Source organism: Triticum urartu, chromosome 2 (genome assembly GCF_003073215.2).
Source record: "Triticum urartu cultivar G1812 chromosome 2, Tu2.1, whole genome shotgun sequence".
Taxonomy (NCBI): Eukaryota; Viridiplantae; Streptophyta; class Magnoliopsida; order Poales; family Poaceae; genus Triticum; species Triticum urartu.
The window spans coordinates 355,056,054-355,083,091 of record NC_053023.1 but is presented as its reverse complement, the minus strand read 5'-3'; positions in this window follow the sequence as shown (position 1 = coordinate 355,083,091).

The following is a 27,038-nucleotide window of genomic DNA, read 5'->3' as shown; positions in this document are numbered from 1 at the left end:
TCTATAATAAAATTCCCACTAGTATATGAAAGTGATAACATAGGAGACTCTCTATCATGACGATCATGGTGCTACTTTGAAGAACAAGTGTGGCAAAAAGGATAGTAACATTGTCCTTTCTCTCTTTTTCTCTCATTTTTTTGGGACTTCCCTTTTTTTATTTGTCCTTTATCTCTTTTTTTATTTCCTTACATGGGACTCTAATAATGAAAATCATCACATTTCTATTTACTTACAACTCAAGAATTACAACTCGATACTAGAAAAAAATATGACTCTATGTGATTGCCTCTGGCGGTGTACCGGGATGTGCAATGTATCAAGCAACATGTATAAAACATGATGAACGGTGGCTTTGCCACAAATACAATGTCAACTACATGATGATCTATGTCAATATATCTCAGAATGGCTATGGAAATGTCATAATAGGTAGGTATGGTGGCTGTTTTGAGGAAGGATATGTGGTGGGTTTATGGTACCGGCGAAATTTGCGTGGTAATAGAGAGGCTAGCAATGGCAGAAAGGTGAGAGTGCGTGTAATCCATGGACTCAATATTAGTCATAAAGAACTCACATACTTATTGCAAAAATCTATTAGTCATCGAAACAAAGTACTACATGCATGCTCCTAGAGGGATAGATTGGTAGTAAAAGACCATCGCTCGTCCCCGACCGCCACTCATAAGGAAGACAATCAAAAAACATCTCATGCTCCAACTTCGTTACATAACGGTTCACCATACGTGCATGCTACAGGACTCACAAACCTCAACACAAGTATTTACCTAATTCACAACTACTTACTAGCATGATTCTAATAATACCATCTTCATATCTCAAAACAATCATAAGGAATCAAACTTCTCACAGTATTCAATGCACTTTATATGAAAGTTTTTATTATATCCCTCTTGGGTGCCTATCGTATTAGGACTAATTCTATAACCAAAGCAAATTACAATGTTGTTCTAAAGACTCTTAAATAATATAAGTGATGTATGAGAGTTCATCAATTTCTATAAAATAAAACCACCGCCGTGCTCTAAAAAGATATAAGTAAAGGACTAGAGCAAAATTGTCTAGCTCAAAAGATATAAGTGAAGCACATAGAGAGTTCTAATAAATCACGATTCATGCGTTTCTCTCCCAAAAGGTGTGTACAGCAAGGATGATTGTGGCAAACTAAAAAGCAAAGACTCAAATCATACAAGACGCTCCAAGCAAAACACATATCATGTGGTGAATAAAAATATAGCCTCAAGTAAAATTACCGATAGACGAAGACGAAAGAGGGGATGCCTTCCCGGGGCATCCCCAAGCTTAGGCTTTTTGACATCCTTGAATATTACCTTGGGGTGCCTTGGGCATCCCGAAGCTTGGGCTCTTGACACTCCTTATTCCATATCCCATCAAATTCTTACCCAAAAGTTGAAAACTTCAGAACACAAAACTTCAACAAAAAATATCGTAAGCTCCGTTAGTATAAGAAAATAAATCACAACTTTTGGTATTGTTGTGAACTCATTCTTTTATTTATATTGGTGTAATATCTACTATATTCCAACTTTTCCATGGTTCATACCCCCTGATACTAGCCATAGATGCATCAAAATAGGCAAACAACACGCAAAAAACAGAATCTGTCAAAAACAGAACAGTCTGTAGCAATCTGGAGATTTCGAATACTTCTGTAACTCCAAAAATCATGAGACATTAGGAAGTCCTAGACAATTTGTTTATTAATCCCCTGCATAAAGAATCAGTATTTTATCACGCTTCTATTAAAAACGAAAACTAATCTCCTGGGCACAAAAGTTTTTGTTATTCAGCAGGATCAAATCAACTATCACTGTAAGTACTTGGCACAACCACTAATTAAAACAGAAAACCACATCTAACCAGAGGCTAGATAAATTATTTAATGCAAAACATAACCTAAAAAGCAAAAACAAAAATAAAATTGGGTTGCCTCCCAACAAGCACTATTGTTTAATGCCCTTTGTCGGTGTCAAAACCGGCGGATCTCGGGTAGGGGGTCCCGAACTGTGCGTCTAGGCGGATGGTAATAGGAGACAAGGGACACGATGTTTTTACCCAGGTTCGGGCCCTCTCGATGGAGGTAAAACCCTACTCCTGCTTGATTAATATTGATGATATGGGTAGTACAAGAGTAGATCTACCACGAGATCAAGGAGGCTAAACCCTACTCCTGATTGTTGTATGAGGAAATTGTCCTACGGACTAGAACCCTCCGGTTTATATAGACACCGGATAGGGCTAGGGTTACACAGAGTCGGTTACAATGGTAGGAGATCTTGAATATCCGCATCGCCAAGCTTGCCTTCCACGCCAAGGAAAGTCCCATCCAGACACGGGACGAAGTCTTCAATCTTGTATCTTCATAGTCCTGGAGTCCGACTAAAGGTATAGTCCGGCTACCCGAACACCCCCTATTCCAGGACTCCCTCAGTAGCCCCTGAACCAGGCTTCAATGATGATGAGTTCGGCGCGCAGATTGTCTTCGGCATTGCAAGGAGGGTTCCTCCTACAAGTTCTTCAAGAAGATTTTAAACACCAAGGATAGTGTCCGGCTCTGCAAAATAAGTTTCCCCATATTGCCATAGAGAGAATAATATCAACACAAATCTAATATTCTGACATATTCCGCAGCGTGACATCACACTACGGCCAAGTCCTTTACTCGAATTATTTTTACTTTTCCACCTCAGCACGTTTAGCGAGGCGGTTTCCTTGGCACGTCTTGTCAAAGCAGAGATCGTGTGCCCCCTTTTACGAGATTCTCATCAATACGGACGTGGGTAACCCAACTGTGCCATTTATCACGGCGCTTGGGAGGCAAGCGAGTTTTACTAGGCTGGTGGGGACGCACAACCACATCCGCCCATATAAGGGGATAAGGATCCACCTTTTTACCTATGCCTTCTTCCTCCTTTGCCTATCCATCTCCTGCGCACTCGAGCTCCAGCGCCCAAGCCCGCACTTCCTACCTCAACCTCCTCTAGCAATGTCCAGAGCGGGAGGCAAGTGGATGGTCTCCTCCGTCATGGAGGGCCATGTCAAAAAGCTAAGGAAGGCCGGATACTTGTCCAAGGACATCGCGCACTGGCTTCCCGAGGAAGGGCAGCTTCTCCCCACCCCAAGGCCCCATGAGAGGGTAGTATTCCTTCCCCACTTCCTCTGCGGACTGGGTTTCCCACTCCACCCATTTGTCCGGGGGCTCATGTTCTACTATGGCCTGGATTTCCACGATCTGGCCCCAAACTTCTTCCTCAACATCTCGGCGTTTATCGTCGTGTGCGAGGCTTTCCTCCGCATCCGCCCCCATTTCGGCCTCTGGCTCAAGACCTTCAACGTCAAGCCCAAGGTGGTGCGCGGCAGCCAGGCGGAGTGCGGAGGCGCCATGGCGGGTAAGATGGCCAACGTCCTATGGCTCGAGGGCTCCTTCGTGGAGACCCTGAAGGGGTGGCAATCATGGTGGTTTTACATCACCGAGCCGCACGATCCGAAATGGATCGCAGCCCCCGAGTTCCGATCCGGACCCCCCACGCGGCTTATGTCCTGGAAAGAGACGGGCCTGTCGTGGGGCGACGAAAAAGAGGTGACCAGATTGCAGACATGCATCCAGTCCCTAGTGAGCAAGCCGATCAAGCTTGTCAATGTAGTCCAGGTCATGCTCGTCCGCCGGATCCTCCCGTGTCAACAACGGGACTTTACTCTGTGGGAGTTCGACCCGGCGCAGCACCAAACCCTTAACAGGCTCTTCGACACGACGTATGAAGACGTCTGGAAGGTGCTAACCAAAGGCGACGAGGCTCCCACATCCGCTTCCGAGGACCGCGGATACAGCTCGCAGCGGCACGCTAGCGAGGTAAGCTATTTTCACCTTTTACAGGATGTTAAGTTTTTCCATAGTTTGACTCTATGCGGGATCTAAACTCCCTCACCTTTGACAGGCTTGGCAGGCGCAGTCCGGATCGATTAACTGTCTGGCTCCCTTGCCCGAAGACCCAGCCCCTGCTCTCCTAGTGAAGCTGGTGGTTCCGGCGCCTTATGTGGAGCCGGAGAAGAAGGCCAAGAAGAAGAAGGCCACGGGGACTCGAAAGAGTGCCCGTAATGTGGTGGTGTCGGACTCATCATCCGATGAGTCCGAGACGCTCTCCTCCCATGAGAACGAGGAGGAGGAAGAAGAACGCTCTCCCCCTCCAGCGGGGGGAGGAAAGAAAAGGAAGGTCTCCCCAACGGGGGAGGCCGAAGGGTCCAGGAAGAGGAAGACCCCTCCGCCGAACTACTCCCCCGACGCCGAAGAGGACGAAGAGGAGTGGCCAGATAGGGCCAAGTGTCCTGCGAAATCGTAAGTATCCAGATATCAGAGTAACTCATGACGTTCCTTTGTTGCACAGCCTTCCCTAATGTCGAACATAATTATGCAGCCCGCCCCAGGCCGAACTCAACGAGTTGTCGAGCGGCTCCCTGGATTCATCGGATGTGAACTCAGTTCCGCCCGCTGTCTCCCCCCGCACTGCGGACGACGCCAAAGTGGCGTCGCAACAAGCTCCGGGGCAGGAGGAGGTGGTCCTGGAGGAGCCGCAAGGCGACCTCCCGGACTCCAGGAGTAAAGGGGACAAGGCCCCCCAGGGCTCCAAGTCCGGCTTTGTGCCGGACACCGCGCCGGAATCTTCAACAGTTCCGGACCGCGGTAGGCGAACTCCTTCCAAGAGGAGCAAGCCTTCTGAGCCGGCGGCCTTCGTCCAACCGGAGGTGCCGGACAATCTGCTGAAGGTGCTTGACGGCGCCTCCATTGACGAGGAGCACCGTACTATTATGAGTACGGTGATCCAGAAGGTTCAGTCCGCCAAGAGCGGACTGAGTGAAGCTTGCGCTAGCCTTCTAACAGGCTTCGAGGTAAGTAAACAATATGTAAGAATATAACCGCATAGACAGTAGCCCCTGATGCTCTGTTTGGCGTTCGGAAAGAAAAGCCGAATAGAGGATCTATTAAATGTCGCAGGAGTCTAAGAACAAAGAGTCAATATGCGTATGCAGGCTTCGCTGCTAGCCACCGCCGCACTGACTACGGAGGTGGGTGCCCTGAAACAGGGACTCGAGTGGACCGAGCAAGAGCTCGGCCTTGCCAAGCGGCAGCTCGAGGAGAAAGAAGGTAAGAAATACCTTACAAAAAAAGTGCCTATAAAAAGACGTGATTGCAAAAAATAACAGGATTGTACTGCTTATTGTAGGGGCCACGACTGAGGTGGCGACCCTCAAGCAGGCACTGTCCGAGGCCGAAAAGAAAGCGGCCGCGGAGCGCACCGAGCGATACAAACTTGAGGCCCGGGTCGGCGAGGTGCAGCAAGAGCTTCAGGCTCTCATGAAAAAACATGAGAGTTTGGAGCTTGAGTCAAAGACACAAGCGTCCGAGCTCGCGGCGGCCCATGAGACTACCAAGTCTGTTAAGGCCGAAGCCCAAAAGGCCCTCCAAGAGTTGGAGGAGATGAAAAAGATAGCAGCGGGTAAGGCATTCTTTATGCAAAGTAGAAATATAAAAGTAAACTACTAGTTACTTACCCGAATCCGGAGCTCTCCAGGGGCATTCGCAGATCTTCCCCGCAGCGTATCCGCCGCCGCCGCATTCTACCGAGCTGAAGAGGGAAGCTCGACGGAGAAGGTGTTCTGGTCTCAGTATACTGAGGCCGGACACCCTGTGCCCTTGAGCGACCAGCTGAAATAGCTGGTCGAGCTCCACAAGGCGGCCGAACAGGCCATGAAGGGCTTCATAGTTCGGCTGTGGCCCGGAGAGGCCCTGCCTGGGAGCTACTTCGGGCTGGTGCGGCGGCTGGTGGAGGCCTGTCCAAGGCTCGAGGTCATCAAGCGCTCCATCTGCATCGAAGGTGCCCATAGGGCCCTTGCCCGTGCAAAGGTGCACTGGGGTAAGCTGGACGGTGAGAAGCTTGTGAGGGACGGGCCGCCGCCGGGGAAGGAGCATCGCAAGCCCGAGAACTACTATAAGGATGTTCTTCTGGGTGCCCGCCTTGTGGCGGATGAGTGTACCAAGGATGTAATTTTTGAATGAACTCGCTCGTGTTTATCCTGTGCGCTGAAAACTTGTTCATATGCGCTAAGCAATGCTTGTTGAATTTAAAATATTACTTTCTGTGCGGCCGTTTATCAAAAAATTGAGAGATGGCCAGTCGTCGGCTTCTGCCCCCATGCCACTAGTGCTGGGGTGTTCGGGATAAACCTGAGTGCTCTTTTTCCCATAGTTGGGTCCTTCGAGGGAGGCGCTCAGCACAACGAACCAGGCAATCGGGCTATAATGCTTGAACACTCTCACTTAGCCATAGAACTCTATAATTTTAAATTTCGGCAAAGCCCCTAGTTCGGAAGACCGAGTTTGGGGCGCTATCCACGCCTTGGCTGGACAAAGCCGGCTCCTCGCTCGAAGCGGCATAAGTCTTTAGGGACTCAAAAAACCTCCCGAACAGCGACCGGTCTCTCGCCTCATCATGACAGTCAGTTTTAGCTTTCTCCGCTGAGGTGCTTAACCCAGCTCAACTGGGGCACAATCGCAGTGGTTCTCCTATTGCTACCTTAGCCGATATAGCGGAACGTAAGGCACCAAAACATAGGAGCCGGGCAAACCCAACTATTGACCCAAATCATGATTCGGAGCCGATGCATATAGTGCTATAAGTTCGGGGTGCCGCACTTGTGAAAGTGTACGGGCTTCTCACACCATATTGAGGGGTACTGAAGCCCCTAGCGTGTTTGCCGTACCATGGTGTACGGGTGCAACATGTCATTTAATAAACATGTATATGAAAGGAGGATAATGCAAAAAATAGACAAAAAGCTATGCATTGTTTATAGAAAGGCTGCTATCAAAGCAGAACGATACAAGTAGTGTGATAAGCAAAAGATATTGGGCTATTTAACATGTCTTGGCCAGGAGTAGGCCGCAGAATTGTATGCCAAAACAGGTATACTGCTCGTAACAGAGACCACCTGGGAGTTCCATAATGCGGCATGGCTTGTCTGCTTCCCTAGATCTTGCATCGTTTGTGCGATAGTTGAATTGCCGAACAGGTCGTCCGAAGTATGGAGTCCTGAAAGTAAGACAAAATTAAAAAAAGAATTCGGCAGCCCCTAGTATGTTTGAAGCCGTATTTTGGGTTTGCCGTTATTGTGCCCCTTCCCCTGCGCCCATGGTATTTCAAGAGCGTAGTTATGTATGCGAGGCACTGGTTTCGCTATGTCGCGAGGGCTGGGGTTGGGGCCGCATTGCTACGCCTACTCAGAACGTGCCAGGCGGTCTTGTTGTAGGTTACTCCGGGCGCGCTTGGCAGTGTCTGGCTTTTTAATGGCCGGACTGGAGAATTGCCTAAGAAGGCTGCTTTGTACTTCCACTGCGAGGGCCGCCGTGTGCTCCTCCGTACGGAGGGAGCGTTCGGTGTTTCCGTTGACCGTGATTACTCCTCGAGGGCCTGGCATCTTGAGCTTGAGATATGTGTAGTGCGGTACCGCATTGAACTTTGCAAATGCGGTTCGCCCGAGCAGGGCGTGATAGCCACTGCGAAACGGGACTATATCAAAGATTAACTCTTCGCTTCGGAAATTGTCCGGAGACCCGAAGACCACTTCAAGTGTTACTGAGCCTGTACAGTTGGCCTCTACACCTGGTATAATGCCTTTAAAGGTCGTTTTTGTGGGCTTAATCCTCGAGGGATCGATGCCCATTTTCCGCATTGTATCCTGGTAAAGCAGGTTCAGGCTACTTCCGCTGTCCATGAAGACTCTTGTGAGATGAAATCCGTCGATAATTGGGTCGAGAACCAATGCGGCGAAGCCGCCGTGACGGATGCTAGTGGGGTGGTCCCTTCGATCAAAAGTGATCGGGTAGGAGGACCATGGGTTGAACTTTGGGGCGACTGGCTCCATCGCGTATACGTCCCGTAGAGCACGCTTCCGCTCCCTCTTGGGAATGTGGGTTGCGGATATCATGTTCACCGTCTGCACTTGTGGGGGAAAACCCTTCTGTCCACTATTGTTCGGCGGCCTGGGCTCCTCTTCGTCATCGCTATGCAGCCCCTTGTCTTTATTTTCGGCTCTTAGCTTGCCTGCCTGCTTGAACACCCAACAATCCCTGTTGGTGTGATTGGCTGGCCTTTTGGGGGTGCCATGTATCTAGCACAAGCGGTCGAGTATTCAGTCCAAACTGGACGGGCCCTGAGTATTCTTTTTGAATGGCTTTTTCCGCTGACCGGATTTATAGCCTCTGAATCCGGCATTAACTGCCGTGACTTCGTTGCTGTCGCTGCTAACACTGCGCTTTTGCTTATTCTGACGTGTACTGCCACTTTTGTCCTTGGCATCCAAATTACCAGGGTTCTTTGCTAAGTTGTTACTGCGAGCTAGCTAGCTGTCTTCTCCCGTGCAAAAGCGGGTCATGAGTGTCATGAGGGCTGCCATGGACTTCGGCTTTTCCTGTCCCAGGTGCCGGGCAAGCCACTCGTTGCGGATATTATGCTTGAAGGCTGCTAGGGCCTCTGCGTCCGGATAGTCGACTATCTGGTTTTTCTTTGTTAGGAACCATGTCCAAAATTGCCTGGCCAATTCCTCTGGCTACTGAATTATGTGGCTTAAGTCATCGGCATCCGGTGGTCGCACATAAGTGCCCTGGAAGTTGTCGAGGAATGCGGCTTCCAGGTCCTCCCAAGAACCGATTGAGTCTGCTGGCAAGCTGTTAAGCCAATGCCGGGCCGGTCCCTTAAGTTTGAGCGGGAGGTATTTGATGGCGTGTAGATCATCGCCGCAGCCATGTGGATATGGAGGAGATAATCCTCAATCCATACCGCAGGATCTGTTGTTCCATCATATGATTCGATGTTTACGAGTTTGAAACCCTCTGGGATTTTATGATCCATTACTTCGTCTGTGAAGCATAATGGGTGTGCGGCGCCTCTATACTGGGTATATCACGATGCAGCTCGAAGGAGCTATGTCTGTTGTGTTCGACCCAGCCGGATTTGTTGTATCCGGAATGAAGATCACCGTCACGTGCCATGGGGCGCCTGCTCGATCCATAGATCGATCTTGTTTGTCTTGCCTTGTCCTCCAGTACGTCTCGCAGGTCTGGCGCATTTTCCCGTGCCTTGGTTGAACGGCGCCGGGGCATGGCTTAGGTGGAGGGCCGAGAGGCTTCTCTGTCGCGGCCGCGAGGTGGCCGGTCGGCCATGTCGTGCGCTGGTGATGTAGGTGCTTCCTCCTCTGATCGGGGTAGCAGCCTGCGCTTTGGGTAACTCTTGGAGGGGCGTTCGAGTTCATACTCTTCGGCTGCAAGGACTTCAGTCCATCTGTCAGCTAGCAAATCTTGATCAGCTCTAAGCTGTTGCTGCTTTTTCTTGAGGCTGCTTGCTGTGGCTAAAAGCCTACGTTTAAAACGCTCTTGTTCGGCGGGGTCCGATGGTACGACGAATTCGTCGTCGTTGAGGCTTGCCTCGTCTTCGGAGGGAGGCATATAGTTATCATCCTCAACCTCTCGGTCTGCCGCTCTCTCATGAGGGCTGGCTTCTCCATCTTCCTATGCCGAATCTTGCTGTAGGGGGTGTTCTTCGGCGCTATTCGGGGTAGTATTATCTCCCGTGCCGGAATCACCATTTTTGCTTTGGCGGAATTTAGAGCGGCGCCGCTGACGCCGGCGCTTTGGCTGTTTCTTGGAGGTGTCATCCTCCGCTGTTCCATCGCCATCTCCATCTTTTGGAGTATCCACCATGTATATATCATATGATGAGGTGGCCTTCCAGCGCCCTACAGGTGCTGGTTCCTGTTCGTCTCCTGCATCGTCGTCCATACCGTCGATGTCTTCGGAGTCGAAGTCAAGCATGTCGGTTAAATCGTCGACAGTGGCTACAAAGTGGGTGGTGGGTGGGCTTCGAATTTGTTCGTCGTCTGCATCCCATCCTTGCTGACCGTAGTCCGGCCATGCCTCTCCTGATAAAGAAAGAGACTTTAGTGAGTTCAGGATGTCGCCGAAGGGCGAGTGCTGAAAGATGTCCGCTGCGGTGAACTCCATTATCGGTTCCCAATCGGATTCGATCGGTAGGGGCGCGGGGGGTTCGGAGTCCGGAGAGGAATCCGGATCCTCGGAGTCACGGGTCACGCGGAACGCGGGGCTGACGTTCGGCTCGATCGCCTTTGAGATCATAGCCCTTGAGGTGACGTCCAACCGCTCATCCTCGATTGGCGCAATAGGCTCCGGATTAAGTGTAGGAACCGGTGCGCGTGCGGCCTCCAGGGCACTGTTTGGCGGCAGAGCAAGATCATGCCTCTCAAAACAGTGCGTCGCGCTTGGCTGTGGCTCGAATCCGTCGAAGATCAAATCCCCGCAGATGTCTGCCGTGTAGTTTAAGCTTCCAAACCAGACCTGATGGCCAGGGGCATAGCTTTCGATCTGCTCCAGGTGGCCAAGCGAATTGGCCCGCAGTGCGAAGCCGCCGAAGATGAAGATCTGTCCGGGGAGAAAAGTCTCACCCTGGACCGCATCATCGTTGATGATCAAAGGAGCCATCGGGCCTAAAAGTGACGACACAGAGGAACTCTCAATGAAAGCACCAATGTCGGTGTCAAAACCGGCAGATCTCGGGTAGGGGGTCCCGAACTGTGCGTCTAGGCGGATGGTAACAGGAGACAAGGGACACGATGTTTTTACCCAGGTTCGGGCCCTCTCGATGGAGGTAAAACCCTACTCCTTCTTGATTAATATTGATGATATGGGTAGTACAAGAGTAGATCTACCACGAGATCAAGGAGGCTAAACCCTACTCCTGATTGTTGTATGAGGAAATTGTCCTACGGACTAGAACCCTCCGGTTTATATAGACACCGGATAGGGCTAGGGTTACACAGAGTCGGTTACAATGGTAGGAGATCTTGAATATCCGCATCGCCAAGCTTGCCTTCCACGCCAAGGAAAGTCCCATCCGGACACGGGACGAAGTCTTCAATCTTGTATCTTCATAGTCCTGGAGTACGGCTACCCGAACACCCCCTAATCCAGGACTCCCTCACCCTTACCCAGGCATTGATAATTTTAATGACGCTCACATGAATTGAAGCACAAAGAGCGCATCATATAGCACATGACAAACACATCTAAGTCTAACATACTTCCTATGCATAGGCATTTTATAAGCAAACAAAATATTAAGACAAGCAAAAACTAGCATATGCAAGGAAGAAGAAAGAAACAATAACAATCTCAACATAACGAGAGGTACTTTAATGACATGAAAATACCTACAACCATATTTCCCTCTCTCATAATAATTACATGTGGGATCATACTCAAATTCAACAATATAGCTATCACAAAAAATATTCTCTACATGATCCACATGCATGCAAAGTTTACACTCTTCCGAAATAGTGGGATTATCATAAAATAAAGTCATGACCTCTCCGAGCCCACTTTTATCAAAAACTTCATAAGATTGAACATTATCCAAATACGTGGGATCTAAAGTTGACACTCTTCCAAACCCACTTTCAGTATTATTGCGAACATTATTATCAATCTCATATTCATCATGGGGCTTAAATAATTTTTCAAGATTGTAAGAAGAATCACCCCAATCATGATCATTGCAACAAGTAGTAGACATAACAAAACTAGCATCCCCACGCTTAGGGTTTTGCATACCATTAACACAATTGACATTAATATAATTTATAATAATATCATTTCAATCATGTTTTTCATTCAAGGAGCTATCATGAATCACCTCATAAATTTCTTCTTTTAACACTTCATCCCAATTTTCAGATTCACGAATTTAAAGCAAAACCTCAAAGATATAATCTAGTGCATTCAACTCACTAGCAATTGGTTCATCATAATTGGATCTCTTAAAAATATTATCAAGTGGATGAGGATCCATAAACTTTTAGCAAGGGAAGATGCAAGCAAAAGGAAGGCACATGGTAACACGAGCAAAGATAGCAAAGAAAAGACGAACGGAAGAAGGGGCGAAGAAAAGGCAAATCTTTTCGAAAATCATTTTACAAGTGGGGGAGATCAATATGAGAGGCAGATGGCAAATAATGTAATGCGAGGGATGAGAGTTTATGATGGGTACTTGGTATGTCTCGGCTTGGCATAGATCTCCCCGACAACGGCGCCAGAAATCCTTCTTGCTACCGCTTGAGCTTGTGTAGGTTTTTCCCTTGAAGAGGAAAGGGTGATGCAGCAAAGTAGCATAAGTATTTCCCTCGGTTCTGAGAACCAAGGTATCAATCTAGTAGGAGAGAACGCGACAAGCCACCGAATACCTGCACAAACAAACACCAACTGGAAACCAACGCGACAAAGGGGTTGTCAATCCCTTCACGGTTATTCGCAAAGTGAGATCTGATAGAGATGGATAAACGATAAAGTAATATTTTTGGTATTTTTGGTTTATGGAACGAAAAGTAAAATATTGTAAAAGAAAGTAAATAGGAAACTAGAATTGTAGATCGTAAACTTATATGATGGAAAATAGCCTCGGGGGCCATAGGTTTCACTAGAGGCTTCTCTCAAGATAGAAGATATTACGGTGGGTGAACAAATTACTGCCGAGAAATTGATAGAAAAGCGCAAAGTTATGACGATATCTAAGGCAATGATCATGAATATAGCCATAACGTCCGTATCAAGTAGACCGAAATGATCCTGCATCTACTACTATTACTCCACACATCGACCACTATCCAACATGCATCTAGAGTATTAAGTTCATAAAGAACAGAGTAACGCCTTAAGCAAGATGACATGATGTAGAGGAATTAACTCAAACAATATGATGAAAACCCCTTCTTTCATCCTCGATGGCAACAATACAATACATGTCGTTTCCCCTTCTATCACTAGGATCGAGCACCACAAGATTGAACCCAAAGCTAAGCAATTCTCCCATTGCAAGAAAAACAAATCTAGTTAGCCAAACCAAATCGATAGTTTGAAGAGACTTGCAAAGATATAAAATCATGCATAAAAGAATTTAGAGGAGATTCAAATAATATTCATAGCTAAGCTGATCATAAATCCACAATTCATCGGATCTCGGCAAACACACCGCAAAAGAGTATTACATCGAATAGATCTCCAAGCACATCAAGGAGAACTTTGTATTGAGAATCAAAGAGAGAGAAGAAGACATCTAGCTACTTGCTATGGACCTGTAGGTCTGAGGTAAACTACTCACGCTTCATCGGAGAGGCAATGGTGTTGATGTAGAAGCCCTCCATGATCGAATCCCCCTCCGGCAGGATGCTGGGAAAGGCCCCAAGATGGGATCTCACGGGTACAGAAGGTTGTGGCGGTAGAAAAGTGGTTTCGTGGCTCCCCTGGAGGTTTTTAGGGTATAAGAGTATATATATGAGGAAGATCTAGGTCAGGAGGCCACCAAGGGGCCCACAAGGGTGGGGGCGTGCCCCACCCCCTAGGTGCGCCCCACCCCCTGGGCGCGCCCTCCACCCTTGTGGCCGCCTCGTGGCTCTTCTAACATGCACTCCAACTCTCCTGGGTGTCTTCTTGTCCAAGAAAAATCATCGCAAAGGTTTTATTCCGTTTGGACTCCGATTGGTATTCCTTTTCTCTGAAACTTTAAAACAAGGAAAAAGTAGAAAATGGCACTAGGATCTAGGTTAATAGGTTAGCCTCAAAAATCATATAAAATAGCATATTAGTGCATATAAAACATTCCAAACAGATAATATAATAGGATGGAACAATCAAAAATTATAGATACATTGGAGACGTATCAGTCCCCTCCTATGAAGAGCTTCTCATCAATCGTTACACTCCTAACCATGGCTTCTAGGCCTTCCCAGAACTCCCACTTAGTGTTCCCATTGTGGCATACTTGCAGGCTATATGCGTTGATAACATTCAGAACCAAGTCCTCAACTACCAGCTCGACCAGGATAATGCAGTCCCCACATCTCTTAAGATCTACCACTCCATACTTGAGGCTCTTGTTGATCAAGATGCCTACGCCATTTCTGTTTGCAGCCGTCCCCGTGTACCATAGCTTGAAGCCGATATCCTCCACCTCCTTCGCCTTCTGTCCTCTCCATTTGGTTTCTTGGATGGAAAGGATATCAACACATCTCCTCAATGCTGCATCAACTAGCTCCCGAAGCTTCCCTGTCGGAGACCCTACGTTCCAGCTACCTAAGAAAATCCTCCTAGGCTCAGCTAGCTTCCTTACCCTTCGCACTCGTCGAGTCAAATGCGAAGACCCTTGCTCATTTTCCACTACATTTGGGCGCCAATGTAGCGCACCACTAAGGATGTGATGACCCGATCCTTGCTCACTTGCAACTGTATCCAGATCAAGATATGGCACGCCACCTGGGGGTGACGGCCCAGCCCTTGCCCATTTGGCACCACACCCGGGTTCCAATATGGTGCGTCGCTGAGAGGGTTACGCCCCAATGAAAATCTTTTGGGTTTCATCTCCAAAAGAGTGGTAACCCAATGAATAAAATTTATTTTTGTCTTTTTCTTTCTATTTTTAGTGTTTGCACAATTATGCTACAATTATGATTGTATTTTTTATGTTTTATTTAGTGTTTGTGCCAAGCAAAGCCTTTGGGATCATGTTGGGTGATAGTTGATTTGATCTTGTTGAAAAATAGAAACTTTTGCGTAGTGTAAAATAATTTAAAAAATAACAAAAGTGACAAAAAATTCTGATTTTTTTACAAAAGGTTGATATACAAATTGCCCAGATTGTCCTAATTTTTCAGAATTTTTGGAGTTACAGAAGGTTCGAAGTTTTCAGATTGCTACAGACTATTCTGTTTTGACAGATTCTGTTTTCTTTGCGTTTTGTGCTTATTTTAACTAGTAAATGTGCATGTGCGATGCATGTTAATATTTAGGCAATATATTAATTGTACATGGATATTAGGTATGCTATTATTTGTGTGATAATTCTATGATTAGTGCAATATTTGGTATGATATTAATTGCACGTTAATCATGTTGAACATTCGCCATTGGAGCAGTGTAGATCGTTGGATTGACCTAGTTTGACGGTCGAGATAAGTTGGATCTTCCCCTTTGGGTCTTTTTATACTGGTATAGATGAATCTATGGACTCTATCGAAGGGTATGAGCCATACCAAAGTTGGAATACATTATATATAATGCAAGAATAAAATATGACTGGGTTTGAGTACTTATAGTAGTGATTTCCTTTGTTATACTAACGGATCTCATGAAGGATTTGCTGAGTTTTGTGTGATTGAAGTTTTCAAGTTTTAGGTGAGATCACGATGGATGAAGGAATAAGGAGTAAGAAGAGCCTAAGCTTGGGGATGCCCCATGGCATCCCAAGCTATTATCTAAAAGAGAATAAAGCAACTAAGCTTGGGGATGCCCGAGTGGCATCCCCTCTTTCTTCTAACGATCGTCGGTATTTTACTTGGAACTATATTTGTATTCATCACATATCATGAGTTTTGTTGGAGCATCTTGTATGATATGAGTCTTTGCTTGTTTTGCTTTTTATTTTCTGTCATCTATCCTTGCTGGGCACACCTATTTGAGAGAGCCAAATTTATGTAATGACTTGTTAGAATTGCTCTCTATGCTTCACTTAAATCTTTTAGAGCTATGGAATTGCTCTAGTGCTTCACTTATATGTTTTTGAGCACGGTGTGCTTTATTATTTTAGAAGAAATTATCTCATGCTTCACTTTATACTTATTTGAGTGTTAGTATTTTTTATAGGAAATTCCCTCATGCTTCACTTATATTATTTTGAGAGAAGAAACTTTTTATGCTCATGTTCTTCACATAGATTCGTTTGAGCTATCAAAAGAAAAATATGACATTAGTCCCAAAGTGATAGATATTCAAGAGGGTTATAATAAAAACTTTCATGAAGATTATTGGACAAAATAAACTTGATTCTGTGTAATAGTTTTGCGATATGATGATATAATATGTGAGTCATGTTGATGAGTAATTATGCTTTAGTAAGAATACTGAAGTTAAGGTTTGTGATTCCCTATGCAAGCATGAAAGTTAATAGTTAGGAAATTAAATTACATCCTACTTGTGGTGCATTATTTAGTGTTAGTTATGCTTAATGCTTGCTTATGAGATTTTTTGTTTCTTGGTTGGATGCTTCTCAATCTTTCGCTAGCCTTCACTTCACTAAGTAGGGGTGGCTGATATCCAAAATCCAAAATCCTTAAACCCAGTTTTGCCTTATGAGTCCACTATACCTACCTATATGCGGTATACTTTTGCCGTTCTAAGAAAATTTGTATGTGCCATCTCTAATTTTCAAAATAAATTTCTCTTTTGTGTGCTCATACCGCTCATGAAACGGTAGGGGTGGCTGATATCTTTCCATGCTAGATGTGTTATTCTCAAGATGAGTGTTTATTCACTTGTCATTGCACAAGAGTACAGCAAAGGTATTAGGGATGCCCAGTCCCGAAATGAAATAATGAATTTACTTTATGTTGTCAAATAATAAATTCCTTGGAAAGTGTTGGTATGGATGGCACCCCTAGATTTGGTTAGCCGTGGAATGTGAAATTATGGTGGAAAAAGGAATAAACTTTATTTTCTATTTGGGAACCGCCTATGATATATCTAGCATGGAAAGTATTGGGAACTACTCAATCGTTTTCGTTGACAGGAAAGGCATGCCACCCAAAATGTTTTATCTCTATCTTTTTTGCTTTGAGCTCTGGCACCTCTACAAATCCTTACTTCCCTCTGCGAAGGGCCTTTCTATTTACTTTATGAAATTTTTATTTTCCGTCTCCATCTTCTCTTATAAAGCACCAACTAAGCGGCACTATGATCGTACTTGAGCATTGGGCGTAGCTAAAATACTAGTGTGTTTCATGAATGGATCAATGATTGAGCATAATGGGCTAGGGATAACTTGCTTTAGTGTTGATATTTTGAAAGACATGGTTGCTCATTGATATGCTTGAGTATTGAAATCTTCATGTCAAAACTAGACTATTGCTTTGAATCATATAAAAGTCCAAATGTACATGCTACAAAGAAAAGAATATGTGATGAACATGTTAGGCAACACTACACATCAAAAATCATGTTTTTATCACTTACCTACTTGAGGACGAGCACGAATTAAGCTTGGGGATGTTGATACGTCTCCAACGTATCTATAATTTTTTATTGTTCCATGTTGTTATATTATCAATCTTGGATGTTTTACAATCATTTCATAGCAAATTTATATGATGTTTTGGGACTAACCTGTTGACATAGTGCCCAGTGCCAGTTGCTGTTTTTTGCTTGTTTTTTACTTTGTAGAAAAACAATACCAAATAGAATCCAAACATAGCGAAATTTTTTGGAGAATTTTTTTGGGCCAAAAGACACAGGGTGGGCCATAGAAGTACCAGAGGGGTTCCCTGAGGGGGGCACAATCCACCTGGGCACGCCTGGGGACCCAGGCACGCCCTGGTGGATTGTGCCCACCTCGGTGGCCTCCCGCACCGCCTCTTTGCTCTATAAATACCCCAATATTCCAAAAACCCTAGGGGAATCAACAAAACACAATTCCAACCGCCGCAAGTTCTAGAAACCACATATCCAATCTAGACACCATCATAGAGGGGTTCATCATCCTCATTGGTGCCTCTCCGATGATGCGTGAGTAGTTCATTATAGACCTACGGGACCGTAGTTAGTAGACAAATGTCTTCCTCTCTCTCTCTTTGATTCTCAATACAATGGTCTCTTGGAGATCTATTTGATGTAGCTCTATTTGCGGTGTGTTTGTTGGGATCCGATGAACTTTGAGTTTATGATGAGATCTATTTTATCCATGAAAGTTATTTGAGTTTTGATCTCTGATATGCATGATTGCTTATAGCCTCGTATTTCTTCTTCGAATCTTTGGTTTAGTTAGGCCGACTAGATCGATTTTTCTTTCCATGGGAAGAGGTGCTTTGTGATGGGTTCGATCTTATGGTGCTCAATCCCAGTGACAGAAGGGGAAATGACACGTACGTATCATTGCTATTAAGGATAACAAGATGGGGTCTATTCCTACATGAATAGATCTTGTCTACATCATGTCATCGTTCTTATTGCATTACTCCATTTTTCCATTAAATTAATACACTAGATGTGTGCTGGATAGCGGTCGATGTGTGGAGTAATATTAGTAGATGTAGGCAGGAGTCGGTCTACTAATCTTGGACGTGATGCCCATGTAATGATCATTGCCTATATATCGGCATAATTATTTGAAGTTATATGAATTGCCCAACAGTAATTTGTTTACCCGACTTATGCAATTTTTCTCGAGAGAAGCCACTAGTGAAATCTATGGCCTCCGGGCCTCTTCTTTATCATATTTGCCTTAGAGATCTATTTTTATTTGCTTTTATTTTCAGATCTATTAATCCAAAAACCCAAAAATACCTTGCTGCAATTTTTCTTTATTTATTTTATCTCGCGTTCTTGCAAGATCTATTTATCCAATCTACTATAATTTTATCTACCTTTTTACCCAGGAGGAATTGACAACCCCTCTTTTACGTCGGGTTGCAAGTACTTGTTCTTTGTGTGCAGGTACCGTTCATGTAGTGTTCTATGGTTCTCCTACAGATTCGATAACCTTGGTCTCATCACTGAGGGAAATACCTACCGTAGTTGTGCTGCATCATCCCTTCCTCTTTGGGGAAACACTAACGTAGTTCAAGTCGCATCATCCACAAGTATAGGGGATCAATCATAGTCCTTTTGATAAGTAAGAGTGTCGAACCCAACGAGGAGCAGAAGGAAATGACAAGCGGTGTTCAGCAAGGTATTTTCTGCAGGGATTGAAATTGTCGGTAATAGATAGTTTGATAGCAAGGTTATTTGTAACGGACAAGTAATAGTAATGGTAAAAAAAGGTCACTACAAAAAAAAGACACATCCGTGAAATTTTGGGCCGAACAAAAAAATATGCCATGCTTATGACACTTCTATGACGATAATTGTGACAAAACCCAGTATCATCATAGATGTGGTGGGCTCCTACTTCTATGACAAAAAATCATGACAGAAAATGGGATTTTTTTCCTAGGCAGGCCGGAGATGCACCTGCATGATATTCTTTGGGCCGTCCATGATGGAGAAAATCATGGTAGACGCGAGGGCGAGGAAAATTTCGGGGAGTTCCCAGTTACGGTGGGTGGTCGGGGCCGAGCGATGCATGGAGGTTTGCGTGTTTCTCTCGTACACGTACGTGCGTGTGTGTGAGGTGTTGGGCTCTAATTGAACCCGAGTGAGGCGTCTGCCTACTGAACCCGAGCGATTGCACTGCAGGCAATGCGTTACTGAACCCGAGCGATCGATCGATCTCTGGCTGTTAACTGAACTCGATCGAGCGATTTCTTCGCTAATGCTGCTAACTGAAGCCGATCGAACCTGCTGCCTCTTGATGAATAGTCAGCATTGTTGGGGGTTGGATGAACAATTCTCGGTGTGGGTTGGATGAACAGTTCCTCATTGTTATAGAGGCCTTTGCCGCTGGATGAACAGGACCCCAATCGAGCCGGTTGGGGTGGATGAACAGGACCCCATGGAGGGCTGGTTGAACAGTAACCAGTGGAGAGCTGGATGAACAGTAGCTCGTGGATGGGTGGTTAAACAGTAGCCGGTGGAGGAGCGGTGGAGGCTGGATGAACAGGAGCCCGTGGGTGAACAGTAGCTAGTGGAGGCAGGATGGAGACGCCATGGATGAAGAGTCACAGGTGGAGGCTGGAGGAGGTTGATGGTGGACGAACAATAGCTCGTGGAGGCTGGAGCGAGGTAGTAGACGGTGGATGAACAGTAGCCCATGGAGTCTGGTTTTGCGGTACGCCAGACCCCTCCCGATGAACAGGACCCCCGTTTTAACCATAGGAGGTCGAAGAGAAGTCCGTTTCCTCTGTTTTGCGGTACACCAGACCCCTCCTGATCAACAGGACCCCATTTCAACCATAGGAGGTTGAAGAGAATTCCATTTCCTCCGTTTTGCGGTATGCCAGCCCCTCCCGGTGAACAGGATCCCGTTTCGACCATAGGCGGCCGAACACAAGGCTGTTTCCTTCGTTCTGCGGTATGCCAGGCCTCGTTTCGGCTGTTCCATCCAAGCCGGTTGGCTCCCGATGAACACGAAGCATTCCGTAGCCTCTCGATGAACATGATGACGCAGTTTCTATGTTCCGACCCAGTCGGTTGGCTGCCGATGAATAGGACGTCGTCGCTGCTCTTTGTTGCCTCTCCATGTACACGAGCCATGGCTGTACGTATGCGCGAGTAGGCATTCGAGACCCCTCCCATATGTACGTACGTTGCCGTATTGACTTTCTTGCACCCTGGTTGTACACATGTACACGATATTGACGGGACTGCGTTAAATGCTATGTCTGCACCTCTACTACGACACATGCCCTTCCTTTCTCGGCCACGGTTCATCTTTGCAGCCTACAGACAGACCGATCGACCATCATGTACGTACACGTTCGCGACCAGAATGACAACGCTACGTACAGTTCGACCAGGTGGGTCCCAACTGTCAGGAAGGATAAGGAGGCACTTCCTTGCGTGCGAAGATATTGCTGGTGGGTCCCAGCTGTCAGGGGGAGAATCATTTTTTTGCTCGTAATATGGACGCACTTCCTTGCATGCGAAGATATAGCTGGTGGATCCCAGCAGTCAGGGGGGAAATGTTTTTTTGTGAAATACGATGGCCCATCCAGTGGGTCCCCGCTATTAGGTGGAGGAATCATTATTTTACGCGTAATAAGGTTGAACTTCCTTACTGTGACCGTGGACCCAGTTGTCAGCCTCCCCACGTAGTACTCTTCCGGTGGAAGTCTGTTCCTTGACCACATTGACCACGTCGCGCCAAGAGCACCAAGGCTGTGGATGACGGTGAGGCCTAGGAAGGGGACGGCATGGAGCCCGGGAAGACACGGCAGTGGATGCCCACGCGGAGAGTGGTACAAGGTTTGACTGGTTCGGCTGCGGTGTGAGGTTGCCATCGCCGCAGAATAGCAGGGGTTGTGGGTGAGTAGGGGGATGGCATGGCCAGAGGTTGGAGTAGGGTGGGGTGGTGACACCTGCACCACAGCAGACCCGACCACGGGAGGCAGGAGTAGGCGGCACGACCGGCGCTGGTTTGGCCGGCTAGAGCAAGAAGACCAGAGGTTGAAGAAGCACTACGGCCGTTGGATGGACATCGTATGTTCACTGGAACTAGAATCGCTCATATTTACCAAGTTGACAAAGCCCTCTGTCCGCGTCAACTTAGTAGGCCCACAAGTCAGCCTCCCACTGTGGTGGGTCCCAGCTAGCAGGGGGAGTATTCATTTTTTGTGCGTAATAAGGAGGCACTTCCTTGTGTGCGAAGATATAGCTGGTGGGTCTGAGCTGTCAGTGGGGGGAACATTTTTCATGAAATACAGAGGCCATTCCGGTGGGTCCCAGCTGTCATATGGTTGAATCATTATTTTGCGTGTAATAAGGAGGCATTTCCTTGCATGCGGCCGTGGACCCGGCTGTCAGCCTCTCCACGTACAGTCCACTTCTGATGAGTGTTGATCGCTGAATATGTTGACCACGCCACACTGAGAGCACTGGGGCGGTGGACGACAGTGAGGCCTGGAAGGGGACGACATGGAGCCGGGGAAGACGCGGCACTGGATGCCCACCTGGAGAGGAGTACGAGGGTTGACTGGTTCGTCTGCTGTCGCTGGATAATAACAACAGGTGTGGGTGAGTAGAGGGATGGCCAGGCCAACGATGGGAGTAGGGTGGGGCAGTGAGGCCTGCGCGGCAGCACAGCCGGCCATGGGAGGAGGGAGCAGGCAGTCCCGCCGGTGCTTGTTTGAGCGGCTGGAGTAGGAAGAGCAGAGATTGAAGAAGCACGGTGGCCGTTGGATGGACATCCAATAGTTACTGCTCTCGTGCATTGACTAAGTTGACACGGTGTAGCGTGTGCGTCAACCTTTTTTTAGGAAAGCGTACGCGTCAACCTATAGTAGGCGCACAAGTCAGCCTCAAATCTGTGGAAAACATCATACAACCCATCTGCCATTATTTCTCATAAATTACAGCCCATTTGCTAATTCTTAAGGTTTTTTTGGAGCCCATATTCTTTTTGTTAGCATTACAGCCCATATTGTGGCCACGATTAAAAAATTATATGTAATTTTTCATATTTCGGTGCGGTCCGGACTGTTTTTAATCCTGAAATTTCGAGTCACATTCAAACTAATTTGAAAAATAAATTCATATAAATATAAAATACAAATAATTGTCCATGCATAAAAATCAATGGAATTTAAAATCTTGAAATGAAAAAAAATTTGAAACTAATTGCCGGTTTGATGTGTTTTAAAAATGTACATCACATTTCTCATTACTGATAGCCCATTTTCTGGGCAAGCCGAATGAAGCTTTCCTCGTCTTGAAAGATTTGTAGCCCAGCAGGGCTGACAAAGCAATTAGGTCTCGGTTGGGTATTTTGCAAAAGAACAAAAAAACTGGGCTAGCCATTTTCAGAAAGAAAAAACTACTAGGCTGGTCTTATGGTACACATAAAAGAAAAGGCTGGCTAGACAGGCTAGAGTGCCCCGCACAGCCCAGTTGACACCCTCCTTCCATCTCAAAAACAAAGAATAACTAGGCGAGTTGCTGGGTCCCTGGTGTCAGCCACTCGTTGTGCAATTCTCTCATTTATTGACTATGTTCACAATGGCATGGGACCCAGATGTTAGAAATCCATTAGGAGGAACCATTTTTTTGGCTTGAAATAAGGAGGCACTTGCTTGCATACTGCCATGACCTTGGTGGGTCCCTGCTGTCATCCTCTCCACATACAATCATCTCCTGATTGTGTATGCATCAACCTAGTAGGCACACAAGTTAGCCTCTAAACCCGTGGCGGACAAATACAACCCATTTAAAAAAATAACAGCCCATTCCATACGTTCAAATGGAAAGTTTAACATTCAGAGCAAAGGAACATGTCTGATCTAGATATAGATATAGAGTACTGAACTTCCATGTTGACAACCATTATAGCCAAGTTAACTATCTACTCCCAGTAATACTCTAGTAGTGTACAAGTACTAACTTACTCTTAGCTAACTAGACGATGTCGGCCGCCTTCTGCGGTACACTCTAAGCACCGGCACCGACGTCCTCCTCCTCACCTCGGACTTGCCAGAGATGCGATAGGGCGCGTTGTTTGCGCGTGTTGGCCCTTTCCATGCCAGCATGGTCCACCGAAGCTTCGGCTTCTAAGCGGGAAACCCACTTGACGAGCTGGTAGTAAAATTTGGCGTTGCGAACGCGTGCGTGACCGATAGCCTCCAGGGCTATTTGCCGGGTGTAGGCCTCCACGTAGTCGGCCCATTTGCGGGCGCTCTGCTCGCGACTCAGAGCATCGGTGCGATGCTACTCCATGCCCCACTGGCAGCGCAAATCGGCGATATGCTGCTCCTCCACCAGGCGGTCGTGCTCCAACAAGTCCTCATACTCCGCATTGCCATCTAAAGGCCGATCGAATGCCTCCTCCCTCCGTCTGCCTTCCGGTGAAAAACCGAACACTAGTTCCGGTGATGTCCGCCTCCGGTGTCACCCATGGCGGATGGGTGGGGGCATGACGGACATGGCGAGAGCGAGGACAAGTGGTGAGCGACGTCGGGCCGGTGGGAGCTTATGAGGATAGGGCGAGTTGGGTGATGGTGCCACCGGAGAATGCTGAGAACCAGTAATTATAGGCGGAAGGTAGCTGAACCATCGTGTCGTGAGAAACGCGACGGCCATTGCTACCTCTTGAGCATGTGTTGGTTTTCCCTTGAAGAGGAAAGGGTGATGCAGCAAAGTAGCATAAGTATTTCCCTCATTTTTTGAGAACAAAGGTATCAATCCAGTAAGAGATAACACACAAGTCACCTAGTACCTGCACAAACAATCAAGAACCTCACAACCAACGCGATAAAGGGGTTGTCAATCCCTTCACGGTCACTTGTGAAAGTGAGATCTGATAAAGATAGTAAGATAAATATTTTTGGTATTTTTGTTGTATATATTGGAAAGTAAAGATTGCAAAATAGTAAATGAGATGTGATGTAAATAAAAAGAGATGCAATATAATAAGAGACCCCGGGGCCATAGGTTTCACTAGTGGCTTCTTTCCTGATAGCATGTATTACGGTGGGTGAACAAATTACTGCTGAGCAATTGATAGAAGAGCGCATAGTTATGAGAATATCTAGGCAATGATTATGAGTATAGGCATCACATCCGTGTTAAGTAGACTGAAACGATTCTGCATCTACTACTATTACTCCACACATCGATCGCTATCCAGCATGCATCTAGAGTATTAAGTTCATATGAACAGAGTAATGCATCAAGCAAGATGACATGATGTAGAGGGATAAACTCAAGCAATATGATATAAACCCCATGTTTTTATCCTCAATGGAAACATAACAATACGTGCTTGCTGCCCCTACTGTCACTGGGAAAGTACACCGCAAGATTGAACCCAAAGCTAAGCACTTCTCCCATTGCAAGAAAGATCAATCTAGTAGGCCAAACTAAACTGATAATTCGAAGAGACTTGCAAAGATATCACATCATGCATATAAGAATTCAGAGAAGAACCAAATATTATTCATAGATAAACTTGATCATAAATCCACAATTCATCGGATCTCGGCAAACACATCGCAAAAATTATTACATCGAATAGATCTCCAAGAACATTGAGGAGAACTTTGTATTAAGAACCAAAGAGAGAGAAGAAGCCATCTAGCTAATAACTATGGACCCGAAGGTCTATGGTAAACTACTCACACATCATCAGAGAGGCTATGGTGTTGATGTAGAAGCCCTCCGTGATCGAATTCCCCTCCGGCAGATCACCGGAAAAGGCCCCAGATGGGATCTCACGGGTACAGAAGGTTGCGGCGGTGGAAATGTGGTTTCGTGGCTCCCTCTGATGTTTTTACGGTATAAGAGTATATATAGGCGAAAGAAGTACGTCGGTGGAGCTCTGTGCGCCCCACAAGGGTGGGGGCGCGCCTACCCCCTGGGTGTGCCCTCCTATCTCGTGGAAGCCTCGCGGAGTTCCAGACTTCCACTCCAAGTCTCCTGGTTTGCGTTTGTTCCAAGAAAGATCCTCGTGAAGGTTTCGTTACGTTTGATATTCCTTTTCTGCGAAACACTGAAATAGGCAAAAAAACCGAAACTGGCACTAGGCCTCCGGTTAATAGGTTAGTCCCTAAAATAATATAAAAGAGCATATTAAAGCCCATTAAACATCCAAAATAGATAATATAATAGTATGGAACAATCAAAAATTATAGATACATTGGGGACGTATTGAGCATCCCCAAGCTTAATTCGTGCTCGTCCTCGAGTAGGTAAATGATAAAAATAGAATTTTTTATGTGGAATGCTACCTAACATAATTTCAATGTAATTTTCTTTATTGTGGCATGAATATTCAGATCCGAAAGATTCAAGACAAAAGTTTAATATTGACATAAAAATAATAATACTTCAAGCATACTAACCAAGAAATTATATCTTCTCAAAATAACATAGCCAAAGAAAGCTCATCCCTATAAAATTATATAGTTTGGCCATGCTTCATTTTCATCACACAAAATGCTCCCATCATGCACAACCTCGATGACAAGCCAAGCAATTGTTTCATACTTATTATTTTCGAACTTTTTCAACTTTCATGCAATATATGAGCGCGAGCCATGGACATAGCACTATAGGTGGAATAGAATGGTGGTTGTGGAGAAGACAAAAAGGAGGAAGATAGTCTCACATCAACTAGGCATATTAATAGGCTATGGAGATGCCCATCAATAGATATCAATGTGAGGGAGTAGGGATTGCCATGCAATGGATGCACTAGGGCTATAAGTGTATGCAAGCTCAACAAAAGAAACTAAGTGGGTGTGCATCCAACTTGCTTGCTCGCGAAGACCTAGGGCAATTTGAGGAAGCCCATCATTGGAATATACAAGTCAAGTTCTATAATGAAAAATTCCCGCTAGTATATGAAAGTGACAACATAAGAGACTCTCTATCATGAAGATCATGGTGCTACTTTGAAGCATAAGTGTGGAAAAAGGATAGTAACATTGCCCCATCTCTCTTTTTATCTCATTTTTTTGTTGGGCCTTCTTCTTCTTTTTATGGACTCTTTTTTTAGTCCGGAGTATCATCCCGACTTGTGGGGGAATCTTAGTCTCCATCATCCTTTCCTCACATGGGACAATGCTCTAATAATGAAGATCATCACACTTTTATTAACTTACAACTCAAGAATTACAACTCGATACTTATTACAAAATATGACTCTATGTGAATGCCTCCGGCGATGTACCGGGATGTGCAATGAATCAAGAGTGACATGTATAAAAATTATGAATGGTGGCAATGCCACAAATACGATGTCAACTACATGATCATGCAAAGCAATATGAATATGATGAAGTGCGTCATAATAAACAGAACAGTGGAAAGTTGCATGGCAATATATCTCGAAATGACCATGGAAATGCCATAATAGGTAGGTATGGTGGCTGTTTTGAGGAAGGTAAATGATGGGTTTATGGTACCGGCGAAAGTTGCGCGGCACAAGAGAGGCTAGCAATGGTGGAAGGGTGAGAGTGCGTATAATCCATGGACTCAACATTAGTCATAAAGAACTCACATACTTATTGCAGAAATCTACAAGTCATCAAAACCAAGCACTACGCGCATGCTCCTAGGGGATAGATTGGTTGGAAAAGATCATCACTCATCCCGGACCGCCACTCATAAGGAAGGCAATCAAAGAACACCTCATGGTTCAAATTTGCCACACAACGGTTACCATTCGTGCATGCTACGGGACATGCAAACCTCAACACAAGTATTTCTCAATTTCAAAATTACTCAACTAGCATGACTCTAA